The following is a 21,183-nucleotide window of genomic DNA, read 5'->3' on the forward strand; positions in this document are numbered from 1 at the left end:
TGTCAGCGGCACGGGAATCTGTGTTTCTTTTTGTTGCGTCATCTTGTTGGGTCAGCTCTCCGTGTGTGCGGCACCATTCCTGGGCAGGCTGCACTTTCTTTTGCCCTGGGCGGCTCTCCTTACAGGGTGCACTCCTTGCACGTGGGGCTCCCCCACATGGGGGACACCCCTGCGTGGCACGGCACTCCTTGCGCGCATCAGCACTGCGCATGGGCCAGCTGCACACGGGTCAAGGAGGCCCCGGGGTTTGAACCGTGGACCTCCCATGTGGTAGACGGACGCCCTAACCACTGGGCCAAGTCTGCCGCCACTTTAACAGTTTTATTGACATATTTTCACATACCATACAATCCACCCAAGGTGTACATACAGGTAATGGGTTTTAGTGTAATCACAGAGCTGTGCATTCATCACCACAATTAATTTTAGAACATTTTCATTACTCCCGAAAGAAAAACCCTATATCCCTTAGCAGGCACCTCTCAATCCCTTTATCCTTCCCCAGACTGATATAACCACTAGTCTAATTCTGTATTAATAGGATTATTCACATTTACATTTTATACAAATGGAATCATACTGTGTGTAGTACTTCGTGTCTGGTTTCTTTCATTTAACATATATATACATAAATATATTTTTTAAATAGCTTTTTTTAAGATTTATGTTATATATTTATTTCTCCCCACCCCCTTGCTGTTTGCACTTGCTGTGTCTGTTTGCTGTGTGCTGGTCTTTTTAGGAGGCACTGGGAATCGAACCCCGGACCTTCCATGTGGGAAGGAGGCACCTAATCACTTGAGCTACCTCAGCTCCCTGCTTTATTGTGTTCGCTCATTATGTTTTCCTCTTGTCTCTTGTTGTTATCTTGTTGCGTCAGCTCGCCGCACCTGCCCATCACATCAGCTCGCTGTCTTGCTCGTCTTCTTTAGGAGGCACCAGGAACTGAACCCAGGATCTCCCATGTGGTAGGCAGGAGCTCAATCCCTCGAGCCACATCTAATTTTTAAATTAGAGAAGTAGAAGGTTTACAGAAAAGTCATGTAAACAATTCAACATTCCCATATACCCCCTATTGTTGGCACTTTGCATTGGTCAATTGATGAAGGAATATTAAGATATTATTAACTATATTGTTAACTATAACTATATATATGAAGTAATATTAAAATATTATTGTTAACTATATATATTATTGTTAACTATATATAAAATATTATTGTTAACTATATAGTTAATAATATTATTGTTAACTATTGTTAACTGTAGTTTGCATTAGGTGTATTTTTCCCCACCTAGTAGTAACATCCTGTAAAAGTGACATGTATTTGGTCCTTAGTATGTCTGGTCTCAGGGAACATTCTCATTGGTCACACCATGAGTGCATGACCATCCCTGGTCCAGTCACAGAGGCCAAGAGGGCTGAAGAGCTCTGCATGACTGGACTTAAGTTATGCGGTTGCCCTTGAGCCTGGGGATGGAGTCTGCCCACCCAGACCATCTACCCACAACGAGATCAGGCGACAGTACCAGGAAAAGGGGGCGGTGGCTGCTGAGCAGGTAAAGCTGTAAGACGGTGCCATACTTGGATTTCAGATGGGACTTGTTTGGGACTGTCACACAGAATAGAGCCAAGGAGTGGGGGGAGGCTTTCAGGAAAATGCCCTCAATTGGAGGCAGAAGTCACATGTCAGACCTCCCTCTCCTGTTTCCTCAGACAATGGTAACCCTCCAGCTATTATGGGACTGGAGGAGACATGAAAGACGCAGGGAGGAGTTGAGCTGATGTGCAATTCTGCAAGCATTTACACGGTAAAGTGGAATCAGAGGGACCATGTTCAGATTCCAGCTCTGCCACATACAAGATAAGTGTGACCCTAGACAAGTCACTTAACTCCCTCTGCCTCATTCATTCATCTGTGAAATGGGGACAATAATAATAATAACCGCCCCCGAGTCATTGTGAAACGCGAATGAGGGGGAAGCGGCTGTGGCTCAAGCACCAAGCTTCCGTCTGCCATACGGGAGGCCCTGGCTCGCCCTGTGGAGGCAGGCTCACCTGCAGACGCCGCGGAGCGCCACCCGGCCCGCGAGTGCCGTGGGGAGCCGACTCAGCGAGGCGACGCAACACAAGGGAGACAAGCAACCACGCAGAAGAGCGTGCAGCGAGTGGACACAAGAGCAGACAGCAAGCAAAAAAAGCCGCGGTGGGGAGGGGGCATAAAAAAAAACCAGTGAATGAGGCCACCTTGCTCAAAGCCCACGCAGACCGCTACGATTATCACCTGCTGTACTCGCCTCGCGACATGGCGCTGCCTGTTCTCAGATGTGGATGGATGACGTGAGGCCAACACAATCTTAAGAGTCTGCAAGCTGGCTTCTCCTCCCCTCCTTTCCCGACCCTTTCCTTTCTGAGCAATTTCATCTTAAATTCTTTAGCTGGAAACAAAAATAAAATAATAAAATGTAAAACAACCACAGCAACATACATACATACATACATACATAAAGAAACGCACCCACTAGCTGGGGCGTGGCCAGGTAGGTGTCTAGGTGTCTGTGTCAGGAGCAGGAGGGAGACGCGGAGACCCCGGGTGGGTGTCAGAGCTTGAGCTGGGCGCTCTTTCCCCCCCCCCCCCAACAGCCCCGCGGAGCCCTCAGGGCCCGAGCCGGCTGAGGAGGACCCCATGCGGGGAGCGGCGGTGACAGCGAGCAGCTCGGGTACACGCTGGGGGACTGGTTGAATTAGGAAATTATTAAGGACAATGGGAGCCAGACTTACACGTGAGGGAGAAGGGAGTTACCAATATGGAAAGGGAGAAAACAAAAATGAACCCTGTGATGTCAGCTTGGAATTGGTGTGAACTCACGATTTTCAAATTATAGAGATAAAGAGAGATGCAAATATGTGATTGAGAATATATATACTTATATTTCCTGTGTCCTCTGAGAGGATATATCCTGGCAACTTCTTCTATAATTTTAGAATTTTTCAAAATTAAAACAACTTTTTTTTTATAAGACTTCTTTTTTTTTTTTTTAAGTTATTTTATTTATTTCTCTCCCCTTCCCCCCGACCCCGGTTGTCTGTTCTCTGTGTCTATTTGCTGCATGTTCTTGTTTTTGTCCGCTTCTGTTGTTGTCAGCGGCACGGGAATCTGTGTTTCTCTTTGTTGCGTCATCTTGCTGTGTCAGCTCTCCGTGTGTGCAGCGCCATTCCTGGGCAGGCTGCACTTTCTTTTGCGCTGGGCGGCTCTCCTTATGGGGCGCACTTCCTGCGCGTGGGGCTCCCCTATGCGGGTGACACCCCTGAGTGGCACGGCACTCCTTGCGCGCATCAGCGCTGCGCATGGGCCAGCTCCACACGGGTCAAGGAGGCCCGGGGTTTGAACCGCGGACCTCCCATGTGGTAGATGGACGCCCTAACCACTGGGCCAAGTCCGCTGCCCCTCGACAACTTTTATTTTTACAGAGCTTCTGCAGGTTGCTTTGGCGGCCTCAAAGAGGCCCCTAATACTGGGAAAAGAAAGGCAAGTCATAAAAAAACAGTTTTGAGAGGGCAAGTTATAGCTCTAAACGCCTATATTAAAAAAGAAGAAAGAGCTTAACTCAAAGATTTAACTGAACAACTAGAGAAACTAGAAAAAGAACAGCAATCCAATCTCAAAGCAAGCAGAAGGAAAGAATAAAGATTAGAGCAGGGAAGCATATTTGGCCCAATGGATAGAGCGTCCGCCTACCACATGGGAGGCCCAGGGTTTGACTGGGCCTCCTGACCCTTGTGGAGCTGGCACATGTGCAGTGCTGATGTGCACAAGAAGTGCCATGCCATGCAGGGTGTCCCCCGCATAGAGGAGCCCCATGCACAAAGAGTGCACCCCATAAGGAGAGCTCCCCCACATGGAAAAAGCCCAGCCTGCCCAGGAATGGCCCTGCACACAGAGAGCTGATGCCAGCAGGATGACGCAACAAGGAGAGACACACATTCCAGGTGCTGCTGACAAGAATACAAGAGGACACAGAAAAACACACAGTGAATGGACACAGAGAGCATACAATGGGGGGAGAGGGGGCCAGGGAAGGGGAGAGAAATAAATTTAAAAAATGAATCTAAAAAAAAAAAGATTATGGCAGAAATACATGAAATTGAGAACAAAAAAGCAATAGAGGCAATCAACAAAACCAAAAGCTGGTTCTTTGAGATCAATAAAATTGACAAACCCCAGCTAGACTAACAAAGAAAACAGGAGAAGATGCAAATAAATACAATCAGAAATGAAAGGGGGGGGAGTTACGACTGACCTCACAGAAATAAAAAGGATCTTAAGAGGATATTATGAGGGAAGGGGATGTGGCTTAACCCGTTGGGCACCCACCTACCACACGGGAGGTCCTGGGTTCAGATCCTGGTGCCTCCTAAAAGAAGATGAGCAGACGCCACCTCCTGCCAAAATAAGCTAGATGCCACCTTTGCCACAATGAGCAGATGTCACAAGCCAGCGGACGCCACAGCCCTCAGGGCGCAGACGTGGCTCAGGCCATTGGGCACCCACCTCTCACGCAGGAGGTCCTGGGTTCCATTCCCACTGCCTCCTGGAGAAGACGAGCAAAACAATGAGCAAACAGATGAGAGAACCACCGGGGCGGGGGGCGCTAAATAAATAAATCTTTTTTAAAAATGAGGATATTATGAGAAACTGTATGCCAACAAACTAGACAACCTAGATGAAATGGACAAATTCCTAGAAATGCACAGTCAACCTATACTGAGGCTCTAAGACCTTAAGAAACCAATCACATTTAGAGAGATCTGGGGGAAGCGGATGTGGCTCAAGTGATAGAGCGTCCGTCTACCATATGGAGGGTCCAGGGTTCGATCCCCAGGGCCTCCTGACCCGTGTGGTGAGCTGGCCCACGCGCAGTGCTGCCACGTGTAAGGAGTGCCCTGCCACACAGGGGAGCCCCCGTGTAGGGGAGCCCCACATGCAAGAAGTGCGCCCCGCAAGGAGAGCCGCCCCATGTGGAAAAAAGCACAGCCCGCCCAGGAGTGGCGCCTCCCACACGGAGAGCTGACTCAGCAAGATGACGCAACAGGAAAGAGACGCAGTTTCCCAGTGCCGCCTGACAACGCAAGCGGACACAGAACACACAGCAAATGGACAAAGAGCAGACAACGGGGGGAAGGGGAGAGAAACGAATGAATTAATTAATTTAAAAAATAAAGAGGTTTGGCCTGCCGTTCACCATTGGCAGCCACGGTGTTTCTCCTCAGCTTCGTGGGGCATGTAGTATGGCAGTGAGTTTGGAGGGGCAGGCAGCTCTGGAGGCAGTAGAAAGGCCAAATGGAAACTCTTACAGAAGCTGAAAGATGCTAAAGCGTTTAAAAACATGTTGGATGGACCAAAAAAAGACGGCAGCAACAGGTCCTGTGACTCCAGCAATCTGCCTGCCAGTCCCCACCGCCACTGCCGATCCCATATGTCCCACCCAAGGATTCCCAGAGCTCCAGGAGTAAGATTTCATGACGTCCCTCCCGTGGTGACAGCCATGCCACCTTGAGGGCTGTACAATTTCTCCGTAATAAATTCCTGTAATATTCTCCTTCCCCTTCTGCCTCTCCTTTTCCCGTGACATATAAAAAAGGCAGTGATAACAGTTATTACACTGCATGTTCTGATGTATTTCCAAACATACTTACATTATAAAATAAAAATATACACTTGAAATGATAAAAATAAATAAATAAATAAAAACTTTTAAAAAGAGATTTGTAGGTGATGATTGAAATTTCTTCACTTTGACCTGATGTCTCCTGAAGAAACCCAGTGTCTGATGCTGGCAAAAATAGACAGACAGACAGACAGACAAGACAGATAGATAGATAGATTTAATCTGTCATCAAAAATCTCCCAACAAAGAAAAATCCAGGACCAGATGGCTTCAAGGTTAATTCTACCAAACATTTCAAAAAGAATAAACACCAATTCTGTTTAAACTCTTCCAAAAAATTGAAGAGGAGGGAAAATTACCTAACACTTTTTATGAAGCTGTATTAGTCAGGGTTCTCTAGGGAAACAGAATCAACAAGAGGTATCTGTAAACAGTCGAGGTTTATGAGATTCTCTCACGTGACTGTGGGGATGCACAAGTCCAGGTTCCGCAGGGAGGCTGCAAACCAGGGGCTGTGGTGAAAGTCCAATGAGGGTCCTTGATGCGTTTCCAGGAGACGCTGGCAGTCCACAGACGAGCTGGGAAATTTTGTCTGAAAGCCGAAATCACTTCCCTCTTTAAGGCATTCAACCGATTGGATAAAGCGTCTCATTGCTGATGGCAATCTCCCTGGTTGATGCAGATGTAATCAGCCATCTGCGCAGTAAACTCACTGATGACTAAAGCCCATAAATGTCCTTGTATTACAATTAGCCCAGCGCTTGCTTGACTAAACAACTGGGCACAATTACCTGGCTGAGTTGACACATTAGTCTAAACATCACAGAAGCCAACATCACCCTAATACCAAAGCCAGATAAAGACACTAAAAGAAAAAAAAATTACAGACCAATCCCTCTGATGAACATAGATGCAAAAATTCTCAACAAAATACTTGCAAATCAAATCCAATAGCATATCAAAAGACTTATATACATCATGAAAAAGTGGGTTTTATTCCTGGTATACAAAGCTGTTTCAACATAAGAAAATCAATCAATATACTACACCACTTTAACAAACTGAAGGAAAAAACACATATCATCTTAATCGATGCAGAAAAGGCATTTGACAAAGTCCAGCATCCTTTCTTGATAAAAACAGTTCAAAAGATAGGAATAGGGAAGCAGACTTGGCCCAATGGATAGGGTGTCCGTCTACCACATGGGAGGTCCACGGTTCAAACCCCGGGCCTCCTTGACCCGTGTGGAGCTGGCCCATGCGCAGTGCTGATGCGCGCAAGGAGTGCCGTGCCACGCAGGGGTGTCCCCCGCATAGGGGAGCCCCATGCACAAGGAGTGCGCCCCAGAAGGAGAGCAGTCCAGCGTGAAAGAAAGTACAGCCTGCCCAGGAATGGCACCGCATACACGGAGAGCTGACACAACAAGATGATGCAACAAAAAGAAACACAGATTCCCGGTGCTGCTGATAAGGATAGAAGCAGTCACAGAAGAACACACAGCGAATGGATACAGAGAGCAGACAACTGGGAGGGAGGGGAAGGGGAGAGAAATAAATAAATAAATAAATAAATAAATAAATAAATAAATAAATAAATCTTTAAAAAAAGGAATAGAAGGAAAATTCCTCAATATGATAAAAAGCATATATGAAAAACCCACAGCCAACTTTTTACTCAATGGGGAAAGGTTGAACGCTTTCCCTTTAGATTGGGAACAAGACAAGAATGTCCACTGTCACTATTGTTATTCAACATTGTACTACAAGTTCTAGCTAGTGCAATTAGACAGGAAAAAAAATTAAAGGCACTCAAATAGGAAAAAGGAATTGAAACTCTCACTATTTGCAGATGATATGATCCTATGTTTAGAAAATTCTGAAATATCTACAACAAAACTACTTGAACTAATAAATAAGTTCAGCAAAATGGCAGGATACAAGATCAACATGTAGAAGTCAGTAATGTTTTTGTACGCTAGTTGAACAATCCAAGGAGGAAATCAGAGAAAAAATTCCATTTGCAATAGCAATAAAAAGATTCAAATACCTAGGAATCAATTTAACCAAAGAAGTACAGGGAAGCGGACATGGCTCAAGTGATAGAGCATCCGCCTACCATATGGAGGGGCCAGGGTTCTATACCCAGGGCCTCCTGACCCGTGTGGTGAGCTGGCCCATGCGCAGTGCTGATGCGCACAAAGAGTGCCGTGCCACGCAGGGGCACCCCCACGTAGGGGAGCCCCACTCACAAGGAATGCACCCTGCAAGGAGAGCTGCCCTGCATGAAAAAAAAGCGCAGCCCGCCCAGGAGTGGCACCATACACATGGAGAGCTGATGCAGCAAGATGACGCAACAAAAAAGAGATGCAGTTTCCCAGTGCCACCTGATAAGACAAGCGGACACAGAAGAACAGTGAATGGACAGAGAGAGCAGACAATGGGGGGGAGGGGAAGAGAAATAAATAATAAAATAAATCTTTTTTTTAAAAAGTACAGGACCTATTTGCAGAAAACTTTAAAACAATGCTTAAAGAAATTTACAAAAACCTAAACAAATGGAAAGACATTTCGTCTTCATGTATTGGAAGACTAAATAACATGAAGATGTCAATCCTACCCAAACTGATTTATATATTTAATGCAATATCAATAAAAATTCCAAAAACCTACTTTACAGAAGTAGAAAAGGCAATTGCCAAATTCATTTGGAAAGGAAAGTGCTCCCAAACAGCCAAAAGCATTTGAAAAAAGAAGAGTGACGTGGGAGGAATTTCTCTGCCTGACCTTGAAACATATTACAAAGCTGTAGTGATCAAAACAGCATGGAACTGGCACAAAGATAGATACATTGATCAGTGGAATAGAACTGAGAATCCAGAAATAAACCCTCACCTCTACGGTCAACTAGTTTTTGACAAACCTACCAAGTCCATGTTAATAAGACAAAACAGTCTCTTTACCAAATGGTGCTGGGAGAACTGGGTATCTATAACCAAAAGAATAAAAAAGGGCCTTATCTCACTCCCTATACAAGAACCAACTCAAAATAGATCAAAGATCTAAATATAAAAGCAAGAATAATAAAACCACTAGAAGAAAATGTAAGGAAACATCTTCAAGACCTTGTGGTAGGTGGTGGTTTCTTGGACCTTACACTCAAAGCATGTGCAACAAAAGAAAACATAGAAAAATGGGACCTTCTCAAAATTAAACATTTTTGCACATCACAGGGCTTTGTCAAAAGAGTGAAAAGGTAAAGAATTATTGTGACTCTAGCAATTGAAGAAATCATATCATTGATATGTGGTCAGTGGCCACGGGAGTTGCTGAGGTCAAGGAGAGGGAAAAGGAGGTGTGATATGGGGGCATTTTTGGACTTGGAGTTGTCCTGAATGATATTGCAGGGACAGATGCAGGACATTATATATCCTGCCATAACCCACTGACTGGACTGGGTGAGAGTGTAAACTACAACGTAAACTATAATCCATGCCGTATAGCAGTGCTCCAAAATGTATTCATCAAATGCAATGAATATACCACACTAAAGAAAGAAGTTGTTAATGTAGGAGGAGTGGGGGGTATTTGGGAATCTCTTATTTTTTTTTTTATTATTCATTTTTTAAAAAATATTACATTCAAAATATGAGTCTTATATTTTTAATGTAACATTTTGTGTGATCTATGTATCTTTAAAAAATAAAAAATAAAAAAAAATAAAAAATAAAAAGGGTGAAAAGGCAGCCCACTCAATGGAAGAAAATATTTGGAAATCACATATCTGATAAGGGTTTACTATCCATGATCTATAAAGAGATGTTACAACTCAACAATAAAAAGACAAATGACCCAATTAAAAAGTGGGCAAAAGACTTGAATAGACATTTGTCCAAAGAAGAAATACAAATGGCGAAAAACACATGAAAAAATGTTCAACATTATTCATGGTTAGGGAAATGCAAATCAAAACTACAATGAGACATCATTTCACACCCATCAGAATGCCACTATTAAAAAGGCAGAGAACGCCAAGTGTTGGAGAGGATGTGGAGAGATAGGAACACTTATTGACTCTTGGTGGGAATGCAGAATGGTGCAGCCACTGTGGAGGACTGTTTGGCAGTTCCTAAAGAAGTTGAATATAGACTTGCCACATGACCCTGCAATACTACTACTGGGTGTGTACCCAGAAGAACTGAGAGCAGTGACACGAACAGACATCTGCACACCAATGTTCACAGTGGCATTATTCACGATTGTCAAAAAGTGGAAATAACCCAGGTGTCCATTAACAGGTGAACGGATAAACAAACTGTGGTGTATTCACACAGTAGAATATTATGCAGCTGTAAGAAGAACTGAAGTCGTAAAGCGTATGACAGCATGGATGAACCTGGAGGACATTATGCTGAGTGAAGCAAGCCAGACCCAAAAAGACAAACACTGCATGACTGCATTACTATAAAACAAATATATTGTGTAACATATTGTATGATTCAAAATAAATTTATAGGTATCCAGTACATTTAAATGAGAAATGTATATCTTTATTCAACTGTTTTTAAAAATTTTTTAATTATTATTTATATTTTCAATTATTAAATGTACAAAATAAAGTTTAAAAAAACTGACATATTCACATCATAGAATATTATGCAGCTGTAAGAAGAAATGAAGTCATAAAGCGTATGACAACATGGATAAACCTGGAGGACATTATGTTGAGTGAAGCAAGCCAGACACAAAGGGACAAATAGTGTATGATTATGTTACTAGGAGCCAAATATATTGTGTAACATATTGTATGATTCCATCTATATAAAATGTAAATATAAATCAATTTATGAAGATGAAAAAAATTTTTTAAGTTTTTTTAAACACTCCAAATTATATCAAGAAAAACTGGAAGGAATTACTATGAAGAAAGAATATAATGTTTTTCTCCTATAAAATAGAGTTAACAGATAACATTTAATTATTGACATTGATAATTAAATAACCATAGATGCATGTATGGGCTTTTAAAAATCTGTAATCGGGAAGCAGATATGGCTTAACTGATAGAGCGTCCGCCTATCACATGGGAGGTTCAGGGTTCAAACCCAGGGCCTCCTGACCCGTGTGGTGAGCTGGCCCATGTGCTATACTGTCGCGCTCAAGGAGTGCCGTGCCACGCAGGGGCGTCCCCACATAGGGAAGCCCCACACACAAGGAGAGCTGCCCCGTGTGAAAACAGCACAGCCTGCCCAGGAGTGGTGCTGCACATACGAAGAGCTGACGCAGCAAGATGACGCAACAAAAAAAGAGACGCAGTTTCCCAGTGCCCCCTGATAATCCAAACAGACACAGAAGAACACACAGCAAATGAACAGAGAGCAGACAACAGGGGGGAAGGGGCGAGAAATAAAAATACATCTAAATAAATAAATAAATAAATTTTAAAAATCTATAATCACTAGTAGAATAAAAACAGGATGTACAATTTCAAATCAATGGAGTAACTTAAAATGAAAAGAGAAGAAAATACAATTCACTTGGTAAAGGTTAAAAAAAAGGAGACTGTAGGAAATCCTAAAAAATAAAAAACAATAAATATGAAATAATGGTAAAAGCAAAATCAACCATATCAGTTATGATAATATGCAAATGTGTAAAGCTTACTAGAGTAAGTCAACAAACAAAACTCAACTCTACATTCTGCTTGTATCAAAACTCTTTCCAAAGAAAAGAGCACAGAAAATACTTTTATTTAAAATAAAAAGTACTGGGAATTGGATATGGCTCAAGTGATAGGGCTTCCGCCTACCATATGGGAGGACAGGGCTCAGTCCCTGGGGCCTCCTGGTAAAAAGAAAGCATGCCTGCGCAGCGAGCCAGTGCCCACGCAAGTGAGTCACGCAGCAAGATGACGATGCAACAAAAGAGAGACGAAGGGGAGAGTCCAGGTGAAGCTCAGCAGAGACCAGGAACTGAGGTGGCACCTAACAGGGAACCTCTCTCCACATGACAGGTCCCTAGGATCGAATCCTGGTGAATCCCACAGGAGAAAAAATGAGAAGACCAAGAGAGAAATAGAGATGGAAGATCACATAGTGAATGGATACAGACAGCAAAATCAGCAGGGCAGAGGGAGGGGAAGGGGAAGGGGGAAAAATAAATAAATGAACCTTTAAAATAAAAAAAAAAGGTACTGCAAATAAATACCAGGCAAATGAAAGCAAATTGAAACAAGGATGCCAAATTTGCATCAGAGGAAAATGAATTTAAGGGATATAGCATTACTTTGAACAGAGAAGGTTTTTTTAAAGATATATTTATTTTAATTTATCTGCCTTTCCTCAGATGGTTCTCTCATCTGTCTGCTCATTGTTTGGTCACCTTCTCCAGGAGGCACCAGGAACCAAACCCGGGACCTCCCACATGGGAGGCAAGTGCCCAAACACCTGAGCCACATCTGCTCCCTGCAGGCTGTGGTGTCTGATGACTTGTGGCATCTGCTCATTACAGTGGGTGTGGGCATCTGCTCTTCCTCTTTAGGAGTCACTGGGACCTGAACCCGGTACTTCCCATGTGGAACCCAACTGGTTGAGCCACATCCGTTTTCTAAGAAGTTTTTTTTATATTGATAAAGTGTACAACCCACAATGAAAATGGAGGAGTCCTGACCTTTTTCCTTTTTTCTTTTTTTTGAGTTACTGGAGTCAGATTGAACCCCTGACCTCCTTGTGGGAAGCAAGCGTTCACACTAGCTACATTGGCTCCCCTGAATTGGTTTTTTCACTTGTTTGCTTGTTTTGTTTTCTTTTGTTTTTAGGAGGCACTGGGGATTGAACCTGGAACCTATGGGAGCAGGTGCTCGACCACTTGAGCCACATCCACTCCCCAGTAGGACCTTTTCTTTAAATATATTTAATATCAAGATCGAGCAGGAGGTGTAATTCAAGGGCAGTGAGCCTAAAGGATAACCTGAGTTCTCCATAACAAGCGTAATGGGATATAAAAAGAGCTGTGAATCTATCAGTTGCTATACTCAGAACTGAAGGAAAGGTATAATTTCAGTCAAAGGTTCGTAAAAGTAAAGGTGCAATTTTTTTCTTGCCCCAATTCTAGGACCCCTGGAGGGTCTGGGAAATCCAGGTGAAGAATCTCTGGATTAGGCTGATCAAGGGAACAAATGACCCAACAGGTTTGTGCTGTTGGGACGGAGGCCGGTCCCAAGAACTTCAGTGACCTCAGAGGCCAGGAAGGATGAGCCACAACCACCATGAGAGCACTTAACAGAGAGTTCAAATTTGTTTGGAAAAGAAGAAGAAAAAATCAGTTGCAAGCATCGGACGTGGCAGATCTGTCTGTCCAGCAGCTCCTGAGAAATAAAGACCCTGGGGTTCCAGTGGCATTCTTAAAGGGAGCTAAATGGATGAGGACACCAAGACACACTGATTCAGTGTTGTTGGGATTCAGTCGCAGGATCCCAAATGACATGCAACGGAAGCCATGGCCGTAGGCTGAGCCTGGAACTCTAAGCATGAGACTCGATGACCACCTGAAGTTCACCTGAACTCCAATCTCAGCAAGTCAGAGGACCTTTTGATGAGGCTATTTCAGTTAAGGTGTGATCCTCTTCAGTCAGGATGAGTTTTAGTCCTATTACTGGAGTCCTCTAGAAACGGAATATATATATATATATATATATATATATATATATATATATATATATATATATATATATATATATACACACATAAGGAAAGAGAGAAAGCCAGAAAAGCAAGAAGCTGAAAACAACAAAACCCAGAAAAGAAGGGAGAGATCCGCAGACACCGCCATGTGCCTTGCCATGTGGCAGAGGAGCCAAGGATCACAGGCAGGCAGTTTTCAGGAAGAAAGCATCGCCTCAATGATGCCTTGACTTGGACATTTTCCTGGGCTCTAACCACAAGTGAATAAATTCCCACTGTTTAAGCTGAACCTTTTCATAGTATTTGCTTTCAGCAGGCCAGGAAACTAAAACAGCCATACAAACATTTTTATATACTCATTCATTTCAAGCATCTATCAAACATTTACAAAAACTCAATAAAAAGAGAAATTGCACGAGAAGCAGATGTGGCTCAAGCAACTGGGCTCCCGTCTACCATATAGGAGGTCCAGGGTTTGATAGCCAGGGCCTCCTGGTGAAGGCAAGATGGCCCATGTGGCGAGCTGGCCACACGGAGCGCTGGCCCATGCAGGAGTGCTGACCCACACGGAGAGCTGGCCCACGCGGTGAGCTGGCCCACACAGAGTGCCCCAAGTGTGAAGAGCTGCCCCTCACAGGAGTGCCAGCCAATGTGGAGAGCTGACACAGCAAGATGACGCAACAAAAAGAGACACAAAGGAGAGACAATAAGAGATGTAGCAGGACAGGGAGCTGAGGTGGTGCAAGAGAATGATCACCTCTCCCCCACTCTGGACAGTCCCATAATTAGTTCCTGGAGCCACCTACTGAGAATACAAGCAGACACAGAAGGACACACAGCGAATAGACACAAAGAGCAGACAACAGAGGGAAAGGGGGGAAATAAATAAATAAATCTTAAAAAAAGGAGAGAGAGAAATTGCACGGGGATTTATTAAACAATAGATACATCCCCAATGTAATCAGGAAAAGATAATATAGCTACTGTCACCACCATTATTCAGTATTGTTTTGGAAATTTTAGATAATATGATGAGATAGAAAAGAGAAATAACAAATATAATTGCAATAGAACTAGAAATTAACAAATATTGGATGAACAGAAAACTACTAATATTCAGAAATTTTTAAAAACTATTAACCTTGTTAGATGAAGAGGGAAAATGCACTTACAGACTATTTAGAAAATAATGAATGTAATTAAAATACTGCCTGTAAGAATGTACTATAATTAGAGGTAGGGAAGCGGACTTGGTCCAATGGATAGAGCGTCCGTCTACCACATGGGAGGTCCACAGTTCAGACCCCAGGCCTCCTTGACCTGTTTGGAGCTGGCCCATGCACAGCTCTGATGCACACAAGGAGCGTGAAAGAAAGTGCAGCCTGCCCAAGAATGGCGCTGCACACATGGAGAGCTGACACAACAAGATGATGCAACAAAAAGAAACACAGATTCCCAGTGCCGCTGATAAGGATAGAAGCAGTCACAGAAGAGCACACAGCGAATGGACACAGAGAGCAGACAGCTGGGGGTGGGGGGAGGAAGAGGAGAGAAATAAATAAATAATTTTTTTAAAAAATCAGAGGTATATTCATAGCCTTAAGTTATTTCATTATTAAATAAAAAGAATGAAGCAGTAAACTAAATAATTTTAAATAAAAAATATGTGGAAGAAAATAATACACACAAAAGTAGATGTTAATGAATTAGAGCACAGAGAAGCAATAAAGTGTTTTTCTTTAAGATTTATCTATTTATTTTCCCCCCTTCTGCCTTTCCCCCCGCCCCCCCCCCACTCTGCTTTTTTTGCTGTCTGTGTTGTCTTTTCTTCTCATTTTCTCTCCTCTAGGATTCTGTCCTGGAGACCTCTGATGTGGAGAGAGGTTCCCTGTCATTTGCACCACCTCAGTGGTTTCTGCTGTGCTTCACCTTGACTCTCCCCTTGTCTCTCTTCTGATGCGTCATCATCTTGCTGCATGACTCACTTGCACAGGGCACTGGCTCACCATGCAGGTACTTGTGTGGGCACTGGCTTACCATGTGGGCACTCACGTGGGCACTGGCTTGCCGTGTGGGCACGCTTTCTCTTCTTTTCATCAGGAGGTCCCAGGGATCAAACCCAGGTCCTCCCATATGGTAGGTAGAAGCTCTATCACTTGAGCCACATCCACTTCCCAATAAAGTTATTAAGAGTTACTAACATAGGATCTCTTGTATGCAAAAACTGTAAAACATTGTTGAAAGAATATAAAGATATAAATAAATGTGATAGCATCTCATATTTATGGATAGGAAGACAATATCATTAAGATGGCAATATTTTCCAAATTGACCTATAGAGTCAATGCAATCTCTACCAAAACCAGAACTTCCTTTTTTGCAGAATTTAACAAGCTGATCTTAAAATACATTTGGAAGTGCAAGGGATAGTAAAAATGATCTAAAAAAAAAAAGAACAAAGTTTGAGGACTCACTCCTCTATTTCAAAACTTACTACAAAGCTACAGTATAGAAGACAATGTGGTTCTGGTATAAGGGTAGACATATAGATCAATGGAATAGAATTGAGAATTTAGAAGTAAACCCAAGTAGGCCTAGAAGAGAACTTCCTCAACAAGATAATGGCCACGCGGAGAAGCGGACTTGGCCTAATGCATAGGGTGTCCGCCTACTATATGGGAGGTCCAAGGTTCAAACCCTGGGCCTCGTTGACCCATGTGGAGCTGGCCCATGCGCAGTGCTGATGCGCGCAAGGAGTGCCGTGCCACGCAGGGGTGCCCCCCACATAGGGGAGTCCCACACGCAGGGAGTGCGCCCTGTAAGGAGAGCTGCCCCGCGCGAAAGAAAGTACAGCCTGCCTAAGAATGGCGCCACACACGGAGAGCTGACACAACAAGATGACGCAACAAAAAGAAACACAGATTCCTTGTGCCGCTGATAAGGATAGAAGTGGTCACAGAAGAACACACAGCGAATGGACACAGAGAGTAGACAACTGGGGGTGGGGGGAAGGGGAGAGAGATAAATGAAAAAAATAAATCTTTGAAGAAAAAGAAAGATAAAGGTCATTTATGAAAACCCACAACTAACATCATACTCAATGGTGAAAGACTGAAAGCTTTCCCCCTAAGATCAAGAACAAGACAAGGATGCCTACTTTCATAATTGCTATTCAATATTGTACTGGAAATTCTAGCCATAGCAACTAGGCAAGAAAAAGAAATTAAAAGCACCCAAACCGGGAAGGAAGAAGTACAATTATATTAGCAGACTACAGAATCCTTATATATAGAAAATACCAAGGAATCCACAAGAAAACTACTAGAACTAACAAACATATTCAACAAAGTAACAGGGTAGTATATCGACATGCAAAATCAGTTAAGGGAAGCAGATGTGCCTCAAGCAATTGGGCTCCCATATAGGAGGTCCAGGGTTCGATTCCCGGGGCCTCCTGGTGAAGGCAAGCTGGCCCACATGGCAAGCTGGCCCATGCAGAGTGCTGACCTACACAGGAGTGCTGGCCTGAGCAGCAAGCTAGCCCAAGTGGAGACCTGGTGCAGTAGGTCACACAACAAAAAAGACACAGAGGAGAGACAATAAGAGATGCAGCAGACCAAGGAGCTAAGGTGGTGCAAGATATTGAGCACCTCTCTCCCACTCTGGAAGGTCCCAGGATCCATTCCCTGTGCTGCCTAAAGAGAAGACAAGCAGACACAGAAGAACACACAGCGAATGGAAACAGAGAGCAGACAATGAGGTGTCAGAATAAATAAATCTTATTAAAAAATCAGGTAAATTTCTATACACTAGCACGGAAAAATCCAAAAAGAAAATTAAGAAAACAATTCCATTTACAATAGCATCAATTTAACCAAGGAAGTGAAAGAACTTTATTCTTTTTTTCAGCAGTGTTCTATAGTTTTAAGTGCAAAAAAGACCTAAATAAATGGCAAAACATCCCTCTTCATGGATTGAAAGAGTGAATACTGTTAAGATGTCAATACTAGCCCAAAAATCTACAGATTCAATGCAATCCCTATCAAAATTCCAGCAGCATTTTTTTTGAGAAATGGAAAAGCTGATCCTCAGATTCCTATGGAACTGCAAAGGGCCCTGAATAGCAAAAACAATGTGGAAAAATAACAAAGGTGGAGGACTCACTCTCTGATTTCAAAACTTAGTACAAAGCTATAGTAATTAAAACAGTGTTGGGAGAGCAGGTATAGCTCAGTGGTTGAGCACCTGCTTCACATGTATGATATCTTGGGTCCAATCTCCAGTATCACCCAAAAAATAAAAAATAAAACAGTGTGGGCCCTCGCATCAATATGCAGAGTGACAAGCTTCAGGGTTCTGTCCGCCCACAGAAACTTTGAACAATCAGCAAGAATCAGCAGAAGCATCTTTCTCAAAGCTCCAGAAAACAGTTAAAGGATTGCAGTACTGGAGTGAGCACCAAATCAAGAAAAAGGTGGAAGTGGATGTGGCTCAAGCGGTTGAGCACCCTCTTCCCACATGGGAGGTCCCAGGTTCAGTTTCCATTGCCTAGTAAAGAATATGAGCAAAGAAACAATGAGTAGGCAATGAGCAAACAGCAAACAAACAGATGGGGAAGCCAAGACAGGGGAGCCGATGCGGCTCAGTGGTTGAGCACCAGCCTCCTGCATATAAGGTTCTGGGTTCAATCCCTGGTCCCGGTGTCTCAAAAAAGAAAAGAAAAAGAGCATGTATTTTGCTTAGTGGAAGGAAGGAAGGAAGGAAGGAAGGAAGGAAGGAGGGAGGGAGGGAGGGAGGGAGGGAGGGAGGGAAGGAAGGAAGGAAGGAAGGAAGGAAGGAAGGAAGGAAGGAAGAAAGGAAGGAAGGAAGGAAGGAAGGAAGGAAGGAAGGGGCAAGTCTTGGGGCACACTGGCTGGCCCTCTCCTATCCCTTCGCTGGATTGGCATGGCGCTAGCCTGTGCTCCCAGTGCGGATCCATGGTCGTGGTTCCAGGGTAGAAGCAGAGTAACTCTTATGCACATATTGGGAACATGTATGTCTGGCCCAGTCTGTCTAGTGGCAGTCTGAGGGAACAAACCAGGACACCTGTTGCAGTTCAGTGCCCCAGAACTTGCCTTGTGTGTAGAAGGTAGCTCCCAGAGCTCTCCTACAGAACACTGTGGCAGAACACTCAAATTGTGGCAATATGGGGCAAGGAACATAGGGCATTGCTCAGGACCATGATGAAACTGTTTCCTAGGAAGAGGGGACATTTGTATCCACTAAATGGCAGAACACCCAGGGTGCATGTGTATTCCCAAGACAAGAACATGTACGGGAAGGATCACAGAGGACCCTATGCTTTGGCCCCAGGCAATTCTCTAAACTCATTGTATGGGTAAGCTCTAAAGGACAGCACTCACACAGGTCAATCTGCGAAAACTGGGAAAGGAGGTTTCCTTTTCCCCTTCTTTTCCTATCTCATGGCATTCAAGAAAAGCTCTTTCATAACACTAACTGGATACAAGCTTAAGGCACAGACACTTCAGAGTCTAAATTCCAGAAGTATTAATAGCACATTAAAATTTCAAAATGTCTAGGTTTCAAGAAAAAATTACACATCATACAGAGAAATAGTAAGTGATGGCTCAGACAAAGAAGAAAATTAAAACATTAGAAACCAGAGGAGGGAAGCAGACTTGGCCCAGTGGTTAGGGCGTCCGCCTACCACATGGGAGGTCGGCAGTTCAAACCCCGGGCCTCCTTGACCCATATGGAGCTGGCCCAAGTGCAATGCTGATGCGTGCAAGGAGTACCGTGCCACGCAGGGGTGTCCCCTGCATAGGGGAGCCCCACATGCAAGGAGTGTGCCCCGTAAGAAGAGCCGCCTAGCGCAAAAGAAAGTGCAGCCTGCCCAAGAATGGCGCTGTACACACAGAGAGCTGACACAAGATGACGCAACAACAAAAAAAGAAACAGCGTCCCAGTGCCACTGATAAGGATAGAAGTGGTCACAGAAGAACACACAGCGAAAGGACACAGAGAGCAGACAACTGGCAGGGGGAAGGGGAGAGAAATAAATTTAAAAAAACAAATCTTAAAAAAGAAAAAGAAACCAGAGGAGTGGATGTGGCTCAAGCAATTGAGTGCCTGTCTCCCACATGGAATGTCTGGGGTTCAGTTCCTGGTGCCTCCTAAAGAAAACAAGGAGACAGCAAGGAAAACAATGAGCAGACAGTGAGAAAAAACAAAGAGCTGACAACAAGCAAAAACAAGCAAACAATGAGCAAACAGATGAAGGAATCCTCTCAAGGGTAAAAAAAAACAGAGGGAAGGGAAGCAGACTTGGCCCAGTGGTTAGGGCATCCGTCTACCACATGGGAGGTCCGCGGTTCAAACCCCAGGCCTCCTTGACCTGTGTGGAGCTGGTCCATGCACAGTGCTGATGCACACAAGGAGCGCCGTACCATGCAGGGGTGTCCCCCGTGTAGGGGAGCCCCATGAGCAAGGAGTGTGCCCCTTAAGGAGAGTCGCCCAGCGTGAAAGAAAGTGCAGCCTGCCCAGGAACAGCGCTGCACACACGGAGAGCTGACACAACAAGACGATGTAACAAAAAGAAACATGGATTCCCAATGCCGCTGACAACAACAGAAGTGGACAAAGAAGAACACACAGCAAATAGACATAGAGAACAGACAACTGGGGGGGGAAGGGGAGAGAAATAAATAAAATAAATCTTAAAAAAAAAACAGAGGGAAGCAGATGTGGCTCAAGTGATTGAGCTCTTGCCTATCACATAGAAGGTCCCAAATTCAGTTCCCAGTGCCTCCTAAAGAAGATGATAAAGACTGTGAGCTGACACAACAGGCTGGCGCAGTAAGATGATACAACAAGAGACATAAGGAGGAAAACATAATGAAAGACACAACAAAGCAGGGAGTGGAGGTGGCTCAAGGGATTAAGCACATTCCTCCCACATGGGAGGTCCTAGGTTCAGTTCCCATTGCCTTCTAAAAGGAAGATGAGCACACAACAAATAGATACAGCAAACACAAACCATGAAGGGGGGAGAAATAAAATAAATCTCAAAAAACAAACAAACAAAATATTAGAAACCATCACTAGGGAGGACCAGACTTGGAAAAGAACAAATGAAAACTTCAAAAAAAAAAGGTACCCCAAAATTCTCAAAGAGCTAAAGGAAAACATGCACAGAGAACTAAAGGAAGTCAGGAAAACAGTCAATGAACACAAAGAAAATATCAATAGAGAGATGGATATTATGAAAAGGAACCAAACAGAGGTGGAGAGCACAATAACAGAAATTTAAAATTCTTAGAGGGGTTCAACAGCAGATTGGAACTGGCAAAAGAAAGAATCAGTGAACTTGAAGATAAGATCATCAAAATCACCCAGGCTGAGAAGCAGAAAGAAGAAACGAATGAAGAAAAATGAACAAAACCTGAGGAACCTGTGGGATGCCATCAAGTGTACCATTATATGCATTGTGGCAATCCCAGAAGGAGAAGAAAGAAAAATAGAAGAGAAAAATTTCAAAGAAATAATGGCTGAAAACTTCCCAAGTTCAACAAAAGACATAAATATACACATCCAAAATGCTCAGTGAACTTTAAACAGGATAAACCCAAATAGATTCACAGTATGATATCATGACACATTATTATCAAACTGTCAAATGCCAAAGATTCTGAAAGCCATAAGAGAGAAGCAATGTGTCACTTACAAGGGAATCTCTATAAGAGTAAACACAGATGTCTCCTCAGAAACAAGTGAGGCAAGAAAGACATAGTTAAAGTGTTAAATGCAACAAAATTGCTGACCAAGAATTCTGTAT

General features: G+C 43.6%; 1 protein-coding gene and 1 non-coding gene across 7 annotated transcripts in view; one reads left to right on the forward strand and one right to left on the reverse strand.

Annotated features, from left to right (window-relative positions):
• Positions 1-307: 307 nt before the first annotated feature.
• LGALS7 (galectin 7) overlaps positions 308-21,183 on the reverse strand; it is a 30,137-nt gene continuing 9,261 nt past the window's right edge. For 2 of the 6 annotated variants that reach the window (XR_011646343.1, XR_011646338.1), the window contains exons 6-7: positions 2,299-2,439; positions 308-999 (exon numbers count right to left, since the gene is read on the reverse strand). The gene's annotated coding sequence lies outside the window, so the exon portion shown is untranslated. Of the gene's footprint in view, positions 1,000-2,285; positions 2,440-4,376; positions 4,594-21,183 lie in introns of all 6 variants that reach the window. The other 4 variants (XR_011646341.1, XR_011646340.1, XR_011646339.1 and 1 more) reach the window with 4 other exon arrangements.
• Positions 5,771-5,835, forward strand: LOC111761381 (small nucleolar RNA SNORD37). Its single transcript, XR_002794765.1, has one exon. It is a non-coding gene; the product is annotated as a small nucleolar RNA SNORD37 (small nucleolar RNA).

The sequence above is a fragment of the Dasypus novemcinctus genome, chromosome 18 (genome assembly GCF_030445035.2).
Source record: "Dasypus novemcinctus isolate mDasNov1 chromosome 18, mDasNov1.1.hap2, whole genome shotgun sequence".
Taxonomy (NCBI): Eukaryota; Metazoa; Chordata; class Mammalia; order Cingulata; family Dasypodidae; genus Dasypus; species Dasypus novemcinctus.